The sequence below is a fragment of the Oncorhynchus gorbuscha genome, unplaced genomic scaffold, assembly GCF_021184085.1.
Source record: "Oncorhynchus gorbuscha isolate QuinsamMale2020 ecotype Even-year unplaced genomic scaffold, OgorEven_v1.0 Un_scaffold_8531, whole genome shotgun sequence".
Classification (NCBI taxonomy): domain Eukaryota; kingdom Metazoa; phylum Chordata; class Actinopteri; order Salmoniformes; family Salmonidae; genus Oncorhynchus; species Oncorhynchus gorbuscha.
The window spans coordinates 1-14,585 of record NW_025751677.1 but is presented as its reverse complement, the minus strand read 5'-3'; the positions used below and the strand labels follow the sequence as shown (position 1 = coordinate 14,585).

Below are 14,585 nucleotides of genomic sequence, written 5' to 3'. Positions count from 1 at the left end.
GACCAGCTATCCCCCCAGTCTTTCTAGATTCAGAAGCAGAACAGACTAGCTATCCCCCCAGTCTTTCTAGATTCAGAAGCAGAACAGACCAGCTATCCCCCCAGTCTTTCTAGATTCAGAAGCAGAAACAGACTATATCCCCCCAGTCTTTCTAGATTCAGAAGCAGAACAGACCAGCTATCCCCCAGTCTTTCTAGATTCAGAAGCAGAACAGACTAGCTATCCCCCCAATCTTTCTAGATTCAGAAGCAGAACAGACTAGCTATCCCCTCAGTCTTTCTTAGATCAGAAGCAGAACAGACTAGCTATCCCCCCCAGTCTTTCTAGATTCAGAAGCAGAACAGACTAGCTATCCCCCAGTCTTTCTAGATTCAGAAGCAGAAACAGACTATGACTATCCCCCACTGTCAGTCTAGATTCAGAAGCAGAACAGACCAGCTATCCCATCCCAGTCTTTCTAGATTCAGAAGCAGAACAGACCAGCTATCGCCAGTCTTTCTAGATTCAGAAGCAGAAACAGACAGCTATCCCCAGTCTTTCTAGATTCAGAAGCAGAACAGACCAGCTATCCCCCAGTCTTTCTAGATTCAGAAGCAGAACAGACCAGCTATCCCCCAATCCTTTCTAGATTCCAGAAGCAGAACAGACCAGCTATCCCCCAGAGTCTTTCTAGATCAGAACAGACCAGCTATCCCCCAGTCTTTCTAGATTCAGAAGCAGAACAGACCAGCTACCAGCCCCCCCAGTCTTTCTAGATTCAGAAGCAGAACAGACCAGCTATCCCCCCAGTCTTTTCTAGATTCAGAAGCAGCAGGTGTCTGACTCTGACGTGAGTGAGGTCTGATTGGCACCGGCAGTGAGCTGAGTTACAATGGAGTAGCCTGGGCCAGACCAGCCAGCCTCCGTGAGCCTGACTCTCTGCTTTTTCCTTGAAGGAAGTCACATCAGAGCAGACGTGTTAATTGCTGCTGCAGTATGGCGGCCAGCGGTCGGCGAGAGCACCAGATATGTTCTGTGGGAGGTGGACGTAGGAGACAGGGAGGCAGGGCCAGGCGCTAAATGAACTTCTGGCTGGCCTCTTTCACAAACACACACCTCTATCATCGGACCAACAGACAGAGACAAATGCCAGCCAGGACCGTTGGGAGTCATTTCCCCCCCAAAAAGAAAGAACACATCAAACTTGTTGACTTGTTTTGTCAACTTCACCCCACAGTGTATAACAAAACTAACAGTGTTGGTTTCCTGTATCGGTTTGTTGTTCGGTTGGATTTGATGTATGTTCACCATAACGTAATGCGTTAGAAATCCATTACATGACAGTACAGTAAATAATCAGCTTGATCAAAGTTTCCTTTACAGGTAATTTACTAAGAGATGTTAGAGTAACTTTAAAATGTAAATGGGGCTTAAAGAGGGTTACTAACCATCAGAGTGAGTTTAAAATATAAATGGGGCTGAAAGAGGGTTACTAACCATCAGAGTGAGTTTAAAATATAAATGGGGCTGAAAGAGGGTTACTAACCATCAGAGTGAGTTTAAAATATAAATGGGGCTGAAAGAGGGTTACTAACCATCAGAGTGAGTTTAAAATATAAATGGGGCTGAAAGAGGGTTACTAACCATCAGAGTGAGTTTAAAATATAAATGGGGCTGAAAGAGGGTTACTAACCATCAGAGTGAGTTTAAAATATAAATGGGGCTGAAAGAGGGTTACTAACTATCAGAGTGAGTTTAAAATGTAAATACTACTGTCGTTGATTAAGCTAAGATTGACTGAAGCCAAAGTGTAATTGCCTTTAATTTGACATTGCATGAAAGGGTCACTAAACTAAAATGCATCACAAACGGTGCCACATTTTCCTTAAATAATACAGTACTTTTGACGAGGACCTATACGGCTCTGGTCAAAAGCAGTGCACTGTGTAGGTATTTGGGAATAGGGTGTAATTTGTGCCACTAAACTAAAGTTTTCTCTGAACCTTTCCTGAGCATCTGCTGCTGGTGCCTTCAGCACCTGGGAGAAGGAGAGTCATTAGACACCGGTTGGCCTTTGAGAAGGGGAAGTGAAATGAGAGAATGACATCTTGAACTTCTGACTGCCGGTTAAACTTAGGCAATATCAGTGAGAAAATCAGACCTGTATCAGTGAGAAAATCAGACCTGTATCAGTGAGAAAATCAGACCTGTATCAGTGAAAATCAAAATCAGACCTGTATAGGTAGTGGTAATTAATCAATAATCAGACCTGAGTAAAATAATCAATAATCAGACCTGTATAGGTAGTGGATAATTAATCAATAATCAGAATCAGGTAGTGGATAATTAATCAATAATCAGACCTGTATAGGTAGTGGATAATTAATCAATAATCAGACCTGTATAGGTAGTGGATAATTAATCAATAATCAGACCTGTATAGGTAGTGGATAATTAATCAATAATCAGACCTGTATAGGTAGTGGATAATTAATCAATAATCAGACCTGTATAGGTAGTGGATAATTAATCAATAATCAGACCTGTATAGGTAGTGGATAATTAATCAATAATCAGACCTGTATAGGTAGTGGATAATTAATCAATAATCAGACCTGTATCGGTAGTGGGTAATTAATCAATACCTGTATAGGTAGTGGATAATTAATCAATAATCAGACCTGTATCGGTAGTGGGTAATTAATCAATAATCAGACCTGTATAGGTAGTGGATAATTAATCAATAATCAGACCTGTATAGGTAGTGGATAATTAATCAATAATCAGACCTGTATAGGTAGTGGATAATTAATCAATAATCAGACCTGTATAGGTAGTGGATAATTAATCAATAATCAGACCTGTATAGGTAGTGGATAATTAATCAATAATCAGACCTGATAATTAATCAATAATCAGACCTGTATAGGTAGTGGATAATTAATCAATAATCAGACCTGTATAGGTAGTGGATAATTAATCAATAATCAGACCTGTATAGGTAGTGGATAATTAATCAATAATCAGACCTGTATAGGTAGTGGATAATTAATCAATAATCAGACCTGTATAGGTAGTGGATAATTAATCAATAATCAGACCTGTATAGGTAGTGGATAATTAATCAATAATCAGACCTGTATAGGTAGTGGATAATTAATCAATAATCAGACCTGTATAGGTAGTGGATAATTAATCAATAATCAGACCCCTATCGGTAGTGGGTAATTAATCAATAATCAGACCTGTATAGGTAGTGGATAATTAATCAATAATCAGACCTGTATAGGTAGTGGATAATTAATCAATAATCAGACCTGTATAGGTAGTGGATAATTAATCAATAATCAGACCTGTATAGGTAGTGGATAATTAATCAATAATCAGACCTGTATAGGTAGTGGATAATTAATCAATAATCAGACCTGTATGTATAGGTAGTGGATAATTAATCAATAATCAGACCTGTATAGGTAGTGGATAATTAATCAATAATCAGACCCTGTATAGGTAGGATAATTAATCAATAATCAGACCTGTATAGGTAGTGGATAATCAATAATCAGACCTGTATAGGTAGTGGATAATTAATCAATAATCAGACCTGTATAGGTAGTGGATAATTAATCAATAATCAGACCTGTATAGGTAGTGGATAATTAATCATATTGGAAAAAATGCAACAGGACTGGTCATCCGTTCTTGTCACTTGCTTTAGATAGCTAACCAACTTCAGCTAACTCAGTCGTTTAAAACATTGAACCTTGAATAACTGTACACAAACTGCATTTTCGTTTGTTTGAGCATCTTTTTTTTCTATTGGCATTTACTTGTCCATGATACTGACGTTGATGTGAATTTTCGACTGTCACAGAGAAAGTTGTCTGGTCTCGTCTGGGCACCGTTCACCGTAATGGTACTAAATTCAAAAGTTTAACACTATTTCCCGAAGTCTAACAGGCAGACAGCTTGGCTTATATTATCCCCCGCTGTACCAAACTAAATGCTAGGCTGGAAGCAAGGGGAAATCATGTGCGAGTTGGGATAAATACAAGAAATGATTCGGCCAGCAACACAATCATCATAGTCTTATGGAGGCGCAGGGATACTTTTCAGAGCGAAGCGTTATCAGGCATAGGTGTGTCTGTGACCGGCTCGTCCAATCAGCATCCAGGATCCAAACAACCAGTTTTATAATGACCGTTCCTGACTAAATCAAACCATCTCTTCGCGTTCAGCCTATCATTTGAAATGTCCCACCTGCTAGAATATGAAAGCAGACACCATAATGATGATGTTCCATGTTGAGAAATGTTTCCGTGTGTTAGGATCTTTCCTTTTTTTTTTTTTATTCAGTCAGATGAAATTATGCAAAAAAAATGATGATGACTAAAATACATGAGCTGTACATATGCTAGGTTCAACTAAACTCCAAAGTCTAATTTGGAAAAACACCATAAGATCTCACAACCTGGAGAAAAAAAACAACGCTTTATACAATCTGTGAAGATACAAAATAAATTACAATTCAATCAAAATGGACATGGCTGAAATACATTGTGAAAAACAATATTGACAGGTGCTAGATGGTTGATGTGTGGTACAGGCTTTTGGGAAGGGGGTCCTGCATCAGTTATTATTTCAACTACTATCCATTTGCAGCTGAATATTTACTGAGGAAATACTCATTTTGATCCTGGCAGAGCGGCTCTGCATAAAAAGCAGATGTCCCAATCCGTCTCTCTCAATTCAATTCAAGGCGCTTTATTGGCACAGGACAAATATGTTAACATTGCCAAAGCAAGTGAAGTAGATAATAAACAAAAGTGAAATAAACAATCAAAATTAACAGTAAACATTACACTCACAAAAGTTCCAAAAGAATAAAGACATTTCAAACGTCATATTATGTCTATATACAGTGTTGTAATGATGTGCAAATAGTTAATGTAGAAAAGGGAAAATAAATCAACGTAAATATGGGTTGTATTTACAATGGTGTTTGTTCTTCACTGGTTGCCCTTTTCTTGTGGCAACAGGTCAGAAATCTTGCTGCAGTGATGTCACACTGTGGTATTTCACCCAGTAGATATGGGAGTTTATCAAAATTGGGTTTGTTTTTCAAATTCTTTGTGGATCTGTGTAATCTGAGGGAACTATGTGTCTCTAAAATGGTTATACATTTGGCAGGAGGTTAGGAAGTGCAGCTCAGTTTCCACCTCATTTTGTGGGCAGTGAGCACATAGCCTGTCTTCTCTTGAGAGCCAGGTCTGTCTATGGCGGCCTGTTTCAATAGCAAGGCTCACTGAGTCTGTACATAGTCAAAGCTTTCCTTAAATTTGGGTCAGTCACGGTGGTCAAGTATTCTGCCACTGCGAACTCTCTGTTTAGGGCCAAATAGCATTCTAGTTTGCACTGTTTATTTCCATGTGTCAAGTAATTATCTTTTTGTTTTCTCACGATTTTGTTGGGTCTAATTTGGTTGGGTCTCTCTCTCCCCTAGCTCTCTCCTCTCTCTCTTTCTCCACCAGCTCTAGCTCTCCCTCTCTCTCCCACCTAGCTCTCTCTCCTCTCTCCCCTCTCTCTCTCTCTCTTCCTTCTCTTTCTCCACCCTCTCACTCTCCCCTCACTCCCCTTTCTCCCCCCTCTCAGTCCCCCACCTCTCTCTCTCCCCTCTCTCTCTCTCTCCTTCTCTCTCTCCACCCCTCTCTCCCTCCCCCTCCTCTCCCCCTCTCACTCTCCCCCTCCTTCTCCTCTCTCTCTCTCTGGCCTTTAGTTTCTCTCTCCCCCTTTCTCTCTCCCCCTCTCCCTCCCCTCTCTCTCTTTCTCTGGCCTTTAGTTTCTCTCTCCCCTTTCTCTCTCCCCCTCTCTCCCTCCCCTCCCTCCCCTCTCTCTCTCTCTGGCCTTTAGTTTCTCTCTCCCCCTTTCTCTCCCCCTCTCTCCCCCTCTCTCTCTCTCTCTGGCCTTTAGTTTCTCTCTCCCCTTTCTCTCTCTCCCTCTCTCCCTCCTCTCTCTCTCTGGCCTTTAGTTTCTCTCTCCCCTCTCTCTCCCCCTCTCTCTCTCCCCTTTCTCTCTCCCCCTCTCCCTCCTCTCTCTCTCTCTCTGGCCTTTAGTTTCTCTCTCCCCCTTTCTCTCTCCCCCTCTCTCCCTCCCCTCTCTCTCTCTCTCTGGCCTTTAGTTTCTCTCTAAATTCCATCAGTAGCCTAACTGCCATACAAACCATAAGAAAACAGCAATAAAGAAACAGACCTAAAAAAAACCTCTCTCTACCTATTTACAATTTCCTTTTGGTCTGGCAGTTCACCAGTCTTCTCCTACCCTCTGTCTCAGGTCTGGCAGTTCACCAGTCTTCTCCTACCCTCTGTCTCAGGTCTGGCAGTTCACCAGTCTTCTCCTACCCTCTGTCTCGGGTCTGGCAGTTCACCAAAAAAAAAAAAAAAAAAAAAAAAAAAAAAATATGTCCATTGGCGGTTCACCAGTCTTCTCCTACCGACTTACAGTCATGCCCAGTTGCATACATTCTCGTATGTCTCAGGTGGTCCTGGAACCCTCTGTCTCAGGTCTCAGTTCACCACCCACTACCCTGGCAGTTCACAAGCGCCATGCTCTACCAACTGAGCTCACCAGAAGGACCACAGGACCAGGTCCAGTCTTCTCCCTACCCTCTGTCTCAGGTCTGGCAGTTCACCAGTCTTCTCCTACCCTCTGTCTCAGGTCTGGCAGTTCACCAGTCTTCTCCTACCCTCTGTCTCAGGTCTGGCAGTTCACCAGTCTTCTCCTACCCTCTGTCTCAGGTCTGGCAGTTCACCAGTCTTCTCCTACCCTCTGTCTCAGGTCTGGCAGTTCACCAGTCTTCTCCTACCCTCTGTCTCAGGTCTGGCAGTTCACCAGTCTTCTCCTACCCTCTGTCTCAGGTCTGGCAGTTCACCAGTCTTCTCCTACCCTCTGTCTCAGGTCTGACAGGGGAGCTCGGAGATAAAGGAGAGCAGGGCCGGACGGGGAAGATGGGTCCTGCTGGAGACAAAGGTAATCATTTAGTAATCAGACTGAGAAATATTCTGCTTACGGAGAAGAAAACTGTTCTGGCTGCATCTCAGGCCAATGATACAGAGGCCGTGTCTCTACTGACACCCTATTCAGCCATAGGACTGGTTAAAATATATTATTAAATGGCATATATATATATATAAAAGTAGTGCACTACTACCCATAGGGCTGGTTGAAAGTAGTGCACTACTACCCATAGGGCTGGTCGAAAGTAGTGCACTACTACCCATAGGACTGGTCGAAAGTAGTGCACTACTACCCATAGGGCTGGTCGAAAGTAGTGCACTATTACCCATAGGACTGGTCGAAAGTAGTGCACTACTACCCATAGGACTGGTCGAAAGTAGTGCACTATACAGGGAATAGGGTGCCATTAGGGCTTAGCCACAGAGACACACTGCCAGACCCAAACTACCTGGGAGAGACCTTCATCAAGTTTGTTTTACATAAACAGGTACTTGTTTAGTTTTTATCCAATGTATTCAGCCTCTCTTCCCATTCAACCCTTCAACTCGGGTCGTAGATGCATCTATTAGACAGACCTGGGTTCAAATACTATTTGAAATCTTTCCATTCTTTGATCATTTGCTCTAGCCTGGCCTGTAGTATCAGACAGACAGGGGTTACAGTGCTCTAGCCTGGCCTGTAGTATCAGACAGACAGGGGCTACAGTGCTCTAGCCTGGCCTGTAGTATCAGACAGACAGGGGTTACAGTGCTCTAGCCTGGCCTGTAGTATCAGACAGACAGGGGTTACAGTGCTCTAGCCTGGCCTGTAGTATCAGACAGACAGGGGCTACAGTGCTCTAGCCTGGCCTGTAGTATCAGACAGACAGGGGTTACAGTGCTCTAGCCTGGCCTGTAGTATCAGACAGACAGGGGTTACAGTGCTCTAGCCTGGCCTGTAGTATCAGACAGACAGGGGTTACAGTGCTCTAGCCTGCCTGTAGTATCAGACAGACAGGGGTTACAGTGCTCTAGCCTGCCTGTAGTATCAGACAGACAGGGGTTACAGTGCTCTAGCCTGGCCTGTAGTATCAGACAGACAGGGGTTACAGTGCTCTAGCCTGCCTGTAGTATCAGACAGACAGGGGTTACAGTGCTCTAGCCTGCCTGTAGTATCAGACAGACAGGGGTTACAGTGCTCTAGCCTGGCCTGTAGTATCAGACAGACAGGGGTTACAGTGCTCTAGCCTGGCCTGTAGTATCAGACAGACAGGGGTTACAGTGCTCTAGCCTGCCTGTAGTATCAGACAGACAGGGGATACAGTGCTCTAGCCTGGCCTGTAGTACCAGACAGACAGGGGTTACAGTGCTCTAGCTTGGCCTGTAGTATCAGACAGACAGGGGATACAGTGCTCTAGCCTGGCCTGTAGTATCAGACAGACAGGGGATACAGTGCTCTAGCCTGGCCTGTAGTATCAGACAGACAGGGGTTACAGTGCTCTAGCCTGGCCTGTAGTATCAGACAGACAGGGGATACAGTGCTCTAGCCTGGCCTGTAGTATCAGACAGACAGGGGTTACAGTGCTCTAGCCTGGCCTGTAGTATCAGACAGACAGGGGTTACAGTGCTCTAGCCTGGCCTGTAGTATCAGACAGACAGGGATTACAGTGCTCTAGCCTGGCCTGTAGTATCAGACAGACAGGGGTTACAGTGCTCTAGCCTGGCCTGTAGTATCAGACAGTGTTGGGATTATTCTATCGGTCTATTTAGCCAGGCAAGCTCAATCAAGCACAGATAAAGGATTTGCCTAGCTGCCTTTGTGCCCTTGAGCAAGGCACTTAACCCCTCACAACAGCTCCCCAGGTGCCCAGTGTGGCACCCCCCACCCCTCCTATCAAAAAAGAATATGTATGTGTGTGTGTGTGTGTGTGTGTGTGTGTGTGTGTGTGTGTGTGTGTGTGTGTGTGTGTGTGTGTGTGTGTGTGTGTGTGTGTGTGTGTGTGTGTGTGTGTGTGTGTGTGTGTGTGTGTGTGTGTGTGTGTGTGTGTGTTTGTGTGTCTTTCTGAGGGGTTAAATCAGAAGTCAAAGTTCGGTTGGACCTCGTGTGCAATTGACCAATAAAGTAATGTTACTGTTAATAGTATTTAGTATTTGTCACGGCCTTTGAATGAAGAGGACCCAGGTGCAGCGTGGTGAGCGTACATATTATTTTTATTAGAAAAGACGCTGAACTCAGGTCTGCTAGTAGAGAATTATTTTCCACGGTCATAAATGTGATCAGCTTGGAAGGGACTCATATTTAGGTGTCAGGAACATGTTTACTGAGAGCTAAACCATTATGTCCTGTGTGAAACCCTGTGTACATCCCAAATGCCATCTATTCCCTATATAGTGCACTACTTTCTATCAGAGCCTGGTTAACAGTAGTGCACTACTTTCTACCAGAGCCTGGTTAACAGTAGTGCACTACTTTCTATCAGAGCCTGGTTAACAGTAGTGCACTACTTTCTATCAGAGCCTGGTTAACAGTAGTGCACTACTTTCTACCAGAGCCTGGTTAACAGTAGTGCACTACTTTCTATCAGAGCCTGGTTAACAGTAGTGCACTACTTTCTATCAGAGCCTGGTTAACAGTAGTGCACTACTTTCTATCAGAGCCTGGTTAACAGTAGTGCACTACTTTCTATCAGAGCCTGGTTAACAGTAGTGCACTACTTTCTACCAGAGCCTGGTTAACAGTAGTGCACTATTCTCTATCAGAGCCTGGTTAACAGTAGTGCACTACTTTCTATCAGAGCCTGGTTAACAGTAGTGCACTACTTTCTATCAGAGCCTGGTTAACAGTAGTGCACTACTTTCTATCAGAGCCTGGTTAACAGTAGTGCACTACTTTCTATCAGAGCCTGGTTAACAGTAGTGCACTACTTTCTATCAGAGCCTGGTTAACAGTAGTGCACTACTTTCTATCAGAGCCTGGTTAACAGTAGTGCACTACTTTATATCAGAGCCTGGTTAACAGTAGTGCACTACTTTAACAGTAGTGCACTACTTTCTATCAGAGCCTGGTTAACAGTAGTGCACTACTTTATATCAGAGCCTGGTTAACAGTAGTGCACTACTTTCTACCAGAGCCTGGTTAACAGTAGTGCACTACTTTCTATCAGAGCCTGGTTAACAGTAGTGCACTACTTTCTATCAGAGCCTGGTTAACAGTAGTGCACTACTTTCTATCAGAGCCTGGTTAACAGTAGTGCACTACTTTCTATCAGAGCCTGGTTAACAGTAGTGCTACTTTCTATCAGAACCTGGTTAACAGTAGTACTACTTTCTATCAGAGCCTGGTTAACAGTAGTACTACTTTCTATCAGAGCCTGGTTAACAGTAGTGCACTACTTTCTATCAGAGCCTGGTTAACAGTAGTGCACTACTTTCTATCAGAGCCTGGTTAACAGTAGTGCACTACTTTCTATCAGAGCCTGGTTAACAGTAGTGCACTACTTTCTATCAGAGCCTGGTTAACAGTAGTGCACTACTTTCTATCAGAGCCTGGTTAACAGTAGTGCACTACTTTCTATCAGAGCCTGGTTAACAGTAGTGCACTACTTTCTATCAGAGCCTGGTTAACAGTAGTGCACTACTTTCTACCAGAGTCTGGTTAACAGTAGTGCACTATACAGGGAATGAGGTGTCATTTGTGATGCAGCCCCTCTCTGAAGTAACATGTAAACCTCAAGGCCTCATCAAGAGGCTGGTCAATCCTGTCTGTAATGTTTTGACAGAGCTACAGAAAGAGTCTGGCCAATCCTGTCTGTAATGTTTTGACAGAGCTACAGAAAGAGTCTGGCCAATCCTGTCTGTAATGTTTTGACAGAGCTACAGAAAGAGTCTGGCCAATCCTGTCTGTAATGCTTTGACAGAGCTACAGAGAGAGTCTGGTCAATCCTGTCTGTAATGCTTTGACAGCCCTACAGAGAGAGTCTGGTCAATCCTGTCTGTAATGTTTTGACAGAGCTACAGAAAGAGTCTGGTCAATCCTGTCTGTAATATATAAAAACACTATGCTGGTACTATTGTCCCAGGTAACTGTGGGGAAATAAAGGGTATTTCATGAAGCTGTATCAAGTCAAGAGAAAAGCCTTCAAATCAATCTCAGTGAAAATCTCAGATCCTTCAGCTATTTTGTGACACGATAATGTGACACCTACACGTTATTGCCCTCTGGTTCCAACGGTCATAAAATCAACCTGTGTTGTGTTGGTAATCTACTTCCCCTAATTTATAAACTGTCAGTTAGGAGGTAAAACACCTGGTGTAGAGAGAGGTTGATTCTCCTTCCTGTCAGTTAGGAGGTAAAACACCTAGTGTAGGGAGAGGTTGATTCTCCTTCCTGTCAGTTAGGAGATAAAACACCTAGTGTAGGGAGAGGTTGATTCTCCTTCCTGTCAGTTGGGAGATAAAACACCTAGTGTAGAGAGAGGTTGATTCTCCTTCCTGTCAGTTAGGAGGTAAAACACCTAGTGTAGAGAGAGGTTGATTCACCTTCCTGTCAGTTAGGAGGTAAAACACCTAGTGTAGAGAGAGGTTGATTCACCTTCCTGTCAGTTAGGAGGTAAAACACCTAGTGTAGAGAGAGGTTGATTCTCCTTCCTGTCAGTTAGGAGATAAAACACCTAGTGTAGAGAGAGGTTGATTCACCTTCCTGTCAGTTAGGAGGTAAAACACCTAGTGTAGAGAGAGCTTGATTCTCCTTCCTGTCAGTTAGGAGGTAAAACACCTAGTGTAGGGAGAGGTTGATTCTCCTTCCTGTCAGTTAGGAGATAAAACACCTAGTGTAGGGAGAGGTTGATTCTCCTTCCTGTCAGTTAGGAGATAAAACACCTAATGTAGAGAGAGGTTGATTCTCCTTCCTGTCAGTTAGGAGATAAAACACCTAGTGTAGAGAGAGGTTGATTCTCCTTCCTGTCAGTTAGGAGATAAAACACCTAGTGTAGAGAGAGGTTGATTCTCCTTCCTGTCAGTTAGGAGATAAAACACCTAGTGTAGAGAGAGGTTGATTCACCTTCCTGTCAGTTAGGAGGTAAAACACCTAGTGTAGGGAGAGGTTGATTCCCTCTCCTGCCACATCTCTGCTCTATGAAGTGAAGCACTGTGGAGTGCTGCTGTCTAGTGGTGATATCTTACCAGTGCAAATAGTTTTCCTCCTGAAGCAGACGTCTACTCCACAAAATGTATATGTCTGGTCTCTATCCTCCCTGGACTATGCTGCTGTCTCGTATGTGTACTGTAACTGTACATGTTAACTCCAGGAGACGCAGGAGATGCAGGAGTTGATGGACCCTCTGGACTGAAAGGGAAAACAGGTGAGTTAGTTCATTATTTAGCCTCGTTCTTTGTTCATGTATGTTTCCATACCACTGGATATGTGGGAACTCTGTCATGACTGTTGGAAGAAGCATTCCAGGTGAAGCTGGTTGAGAGAATGCCAGAGTGTGCAAAGCTGTCATCAGGCAAGGGTTTCTACCTTGAAGAATCTAAAATCTATCTTGATTTGTTAAACCCTTTTTGGGGTTACTACATGATTCCATATGTGTTATTTTACAGTTTTGATGTCTTATTCTACAATGTAGAAAATAGTAAAAACAAAGAAAACCCCTTGAATGAGCAGGTTTGTCCAGACAGTTGACTGGTAATGTATGTTTCCAAACCACTGGAGACAGTACCTCCATACCACTGGAGACAGTACCTCCAAACCACTGGAGACAGTACCTCCAAGTCACTGGAGATAGTACCTCCAAACCACTGGAGACAGTACCTCCAAACCACTGGAGACAGTACCTCAAAACCACTGGAGACAGTACCTCCAAACCACTGGAGACAGTACCTCCAAACCACTGGAGACAGTACCTCCAAACCACTGGAGATAGTACCTCCAAACCACTGGAGACAGTACCTCCAAACCACTGGAGACAGTACCTCTAAACCACTGGAGACAGTACCTCTAAACCACTGGAGACAGTACCTCTAAACCACTGTAGACAGTACCTCCAAACCACTGGAGACAGTACCTCCAAACCACTGGAGACAGTACCTCCAAACCACTGGAGACAGTACCTCCAAACCACTGGAGATAGTACCTCCAAACCACTGGAGACAGTACCTCCAAACCACTGGAGACAGTACCTCTAAACCACTGGAGACAGTACCTCTAAACCACTGGAGACAGTACCTCTAAACCACTGTAGACAGTACCTCCAAACCACTGGAGACAGTACCTCCAAACCACTGGAGATAGTACCTCTAAACCACTGGAGACAGTACCTCCAAACCACTGGAGACAGTACCTCCAAACCACTGGAGACAGTACCTCCAAGTCACTGGAGACAGTACCTCTAAACCACTGGAGACAGTACCTCTAAACCACTGGAGACAGTACCTCTAAACCACTGGAGACAGTACCTCTAAACCACTGGAGACAGTACCTCCAAACCACTGGAGACAGTACCTCCAAACCACTGGAGACAGTACCTCCAAACCACTGGAGACAGTACCTCCAAACCACTGGAGACAGTACCTCCAAACCACTGGAGACAGTACCTCCAAGTCACTGGAGACAGCACCTCCAAGTCACTGGGGACAGTACCTCCAAACCACTGGAGACAGTACCTCCAAACCACTGGAGACAGTACCTCCAAACCACTGGAGACAGTACCTCCAAACCAATGGAGACAGTACCTCCAAACCACTGGAGACAGTACCTCCAAACCACTGGAGACAGTACCTCCAAACCACTGGAGACAGTACCTCCAAGTCACTGGAGACAGTACCTCCAAACTACTGGAGACAGTACCTCCAAACCACTGGAGACAGTACCTCCAAGTCACTGGAGACAGTACCTCTAAACCACTGGAGACAGTACCTCTAAACCACTGGAGACAGTACCTCCAAACCACTGGAGACAGTACCTCCAAACCACTGGAGACAGTACCTCCAAACCACTGGAGACAGTACCTCCAAACCACTGGAGACAGTACTCCAAGTCACTGGAGACAGTACCTTCAAACCACTGGAGACAGTACCTCCAAACCACTGGAGACAGTACCTCCAAGTCACTGGAGACAGTACCTCCAAACCACTGGAGACAGTACCTCCAAACCACTGGAGACAGTACCTCCAAGTCACTGGAGACAGTACCTCCAAGTCACTATCATACAATGTTGTGTCTTTACATTCTGGACTGGCCTAGTTACAAAAAGATATTTCCTGAAAGAGAATGATGTTTATTGTAAGACACATGCCGTACCTGACTACAAGCATGTCTGACAGGGGCAACATGTGACTGTGGGAGGTACAGGAAGGTCGATGGACAGATGGACATCAATGTCAGAAAGCTGAAGAATGCAGTCAAGTTTGTGAAAAATGGTAAGTCATTGTATTCGGCTTAAATCATCATTTCAGGTCAGATCATTAGAAAACATTTGTTGACACGCCCCTTAGGCCTGGTGACATCCTATGGAGGCCTGGTGGTTTCAACACAGCACCCCTATTGGTCATTTAGTGACATGCCCCTATGGAGGCCTGGTGGCTTCAACACAGCACCCCTATTGGTCATTTAGT

General features: G+C 44.1%; 1 long non-coding RNA gene across 1 annotated transcript; it reads left to right on the top strand.

Annotated features, from left to right (window-relative positions):
• Positions 1 to 6,645: 6,645 nt before the first annotated feature.
• Positions 6,646 to 14,332, top strand: LOC124029976. Its single transcript, XR_006837881.1, has 3 exons — positions 6,646 to 7,005; positions 12,278 to 12,331; positions 14,295 to 14,332. It is a non-coding gene; the product is annotated as an uncharacterized LOC124029976 (long non-coding RNA).
• The last annotated feature ends 253 nt before the right edge of the window (positions 14,333 to 14,585 follow it).